Genomic DNA, 3,313 nt, shown 5'->3' with positions numbered 1-3,313 from the left:
CTCTCTCTGAAAAATAACCAGGGTGCGGGGGGTTCCCCCCCCCCCCCGCCCCCCTCTTTGCGCTCTTATTTGCACAAACAGATGAGCAATAGAATTATTCCGCTCTTTCTCCTCCGTACGCATCGGGATTAAGATTACATTTGCTCTATCATGAGATCAAACCGTGACGCAATGGGCCAACGGTTGTAATTGCTGAAAGGATCTACTGCAGCGGTTGCGCACAAACAGACGTCTTCGACAAGGCGAGGAAGTGACAGTGTTCGCGGTCCGCCTTGTTTTTCTTCATCTGAAAAGAGGAAACCTCATCTGCATCACCATGCCATAAAATCTGATGGGTTTGATCCCTCTTCTCACTCCCCCCTCACCGCTCCTCCCCCCTGTCCAGAGTCTGTGTTGCCAGTAATGGCAATGTTGCATTCACCCCCCGCCCCCCTCCCTGCCCCCACCTTTACAATGGAAGTCTGCTTCTATGTGTTTGTTTGAGCATGTAAAAGAGGATAAGAGAAAAGGTGGAAACAACTCTTGAAAGGATATTGTGGTTGCCATCGAGTGATGAGTGCTATGCTCGGTATCATGGTTTATTCATGCATCCGACACGTAGATGTGGACATGTGCAAGCTCGACTCGATCTGACATCAAGTGACTGGAGTCAACCCTAAAATCTTTAACCACTTGAAATCTGTTGCGGATATTTCTCGTGGACTACAATAACATGTTACTCACATCGTTCTCAGTTTTTATTTGTCATTCGCCAGCGGCCGGGCGGCCCCGGTCTGGCTTTGTCAGTCATCATTTCAAGTACAACCGAAACTGTAATCCTCAGTCATCACTCCGTCATTGTTATTTTAACCCCGCTTTCCGTCATTTCTAAATTACAGTTTGCCGCCCTGCAAAGTTGTGAAGTGTAACATTCATTCATTCATTAATTTTCCGACCCGCTTTATCCTCACAAGAGACGTGGGGGGTGCTGGAGCCTGTCCCAGCCGTCTTCGGGCAGTAGGCGGGGGAACACCCTGAACCGGTTGCCAACCAATCGCAGGGCACACAGAGACGAACAACCATCCACGATCACACTCACACCTCGGGACAATTGAGAGTGTTCAATCATGCCTGCTCTGCTATGCATGTTTTTGGAATGTGGGAGGAAACCAGAGTACCCGGAGAAAACCCACGCAGGCCCGGGGAGAACATGCAAACTCCATACAGGGAGGCCGGAGCTGGGATTGAACCCCTGCACTGTGAGTTCGACGCGCTAACCACTGGTCCACCGGCCGCTCGTAAAGTGTAACAGTGTTGACATTTGATTTTAATTTAATTTAATCACACTTGAAAAGAAGCATTAAGTGGACATTTGTGGTGCTAGTCATAAATCCGGCACACAGACGCTGCATTTGTGACACGGGTCACTGATGGGACGTCACCTCGTCTGACACAAGCCTATCAACAGCATGGGTAAGAAGAATGACGTGCGTGTTACAGTATACGATATATGCGATTTGATACATATGTCAATTCGATTCGATACACTCAAATCATTGAAGCCAAATCTGATTTCTGATTCAAATTGTCCACAACTATCATCTCAAGTTGCGCAGCATAATAATGTACAATCTCTATGTTGCGAGGATCTCGACCAAATTCCTGGATGATGAAAACACCCCAGTTCTTGCCTGGCCAGCATAGTCAGCGAACTTGTCACCCGTTGAGCATGTTTGGAATGCTCTGGGTCGGTGTCAAAAATCTCATGAACAAGTCGAGCTAATCAGTACTCACAATAAATGATTTATGAACAAGCTCGTCGTCCTGTAAAACATTTGTGAGTTCTCTTTCGACACTATTTGGAGCCTACTCGTTAAGAAGGATTTGAAAGATATGATACACTTGTATGCATATTACGTTGGAATTATATTCTGCAAGTGGGCTCACTATTTGATTAACAGCAGGTCAGGCTTCCACTTCTCAGTAACTCCCAGTAGTTCATAAACGCTTTCTAAAATGTGAACCAAATGCAATATCTATCTAGGTGAAATGCAAAATAAAACGTGATCTCCTTGTAGTCCTCCCCCCATATCGTCTGTCTTTTGAAAAAAAAAAAAAAAAAAAAGGTTTCCACGTCTTTGACCAACTCGATGCACCGAGGCCCTGCGGGGATTTTCCATGATTACGCTTCATGCTGCTTTGCGAGGTGGACGACACAATTAGAACATAATGTCACTCAAGTCACGTGGAAACACTGGAAATGATGACAAATGCAAAATGCAATAGAATATATGCGACGAAGGATGAAATAAAATCAAGAAAACACACACGTGGAGACGATGTTTGAGCAACTCAGATGTCAGACACTTAGCAAGTGTTATCAGTTTGACCTCTGGGGAGGCAGAGGTGCGACCTCCTTGCCTCCAGAGCTACAAAGGGGATGTTTTAGGATTACTGTGAGAGTGAAATGAAAGAGTTGCGAGGAACAAAATTTCAGGAGATGTTGGTGGATGTGTGTGTGCGGGCATGTGACACATGTTCAGTCAGTCAAGAGTAATATTGTAGAGCGTTGACTACTTCATGTTGTCCTCACTGTCGAAATGCACTCAATCCCACCGAGCGATCCTAACGCTGCAATCATTATTTGCTGTGATTTTTATACAATCTCAGTTTCAAAGTACATTTTTTTAATCATACAGTGATATAAATAGAGCAATTCTCTGATTGATCCAATGTAGTGGTGGTGCTAAATATGCAGTGCCTTATGGGGAACTGCCATTCAGACTGGGGAGTTCACACTCACCAGAACTAAGGTTGAAAATTGGTGATACAGATGCTGCATCCCTTCATGTAGTCCTCAATGCCGCACTGATGGTGTGCAACTTTAAACTCAAACGGTGAACATACTGTTTTGATTCTCCCCCGGAGATGACTATCACACGGATGGCACACATGCTGCAGCTTTAATGACATTAATGGTGGAGAAAGTCAGTCTCTGCTCATTTTTTTTTTTTTTTTTTACCAAAGTCAATGTTGGCAGGAACACAATCTAAGCTGTATTTGTCCTCTAGGAGCAGATTGTTGACACAGTTGGGACGTGCTGCTGCTTCTCATGCCCTCCCCAAACTGGCGGGGTCACTGTGACCTGGCACAGGGGTCGAAGGTCTGCAAACGGAGCCTCAAGTCTTCCTCAAGGTGATTAGGAGATCTCGAAAAAAAAAAAATGTGTGCGTGTGTGTGTGTGTTCGTGCGTGTGTGTATATATGTGTGTGCGTGTGTATATATCTATACTCTATATACCGTATATACTGTATCTCTCTCTCTCTCTCTCTCT

General features: G+C 45.2%; 1 protein-coding gene across 1 annotated transcript in view; it reads left to right on the top strand.

Moving 5' to 3' along the window:
* LOC109526580 (TOX high mobility group box family member 2-like) overlaps positions 1–3,313 on the top strand; it is a 134,737-nt gene that overhangs the window by 31,328 nt on the left and 100,096 nt on the right. The window contains exon 2 of the mRNA XM_019887939.1: positions 3,051–3,174. The gene's annotated coding sequence lies outside the window, so the exon portion shown is untranslated. The remainder of the gene's footprint in view (positions 1–3,050; positions 3,175–3,313) is intronic.

Source organism: Hippocampus comes, unplaced genomic scaffold (genome assembly GCF_001891065.2).
Source record: "Hippocampus comes isolate QL1 unplaced genomic scaffold, H_comes_QL1_v1.1 scaffold14, whole genome shotgun sequence".
In the NCBI taxonomy this organism is placed as follows: Eukaryota; Metazoa; Chordata; class Actinopteri; order Syngnathiformes; family Syngnathidae; genus Hippocampus; species Hippocampus comes.
The sequence above is the reverse complement of the archived record's forward strand: the minus strand, read 5'-3'. Positions and strand labels throughout refer to the sequence as shown.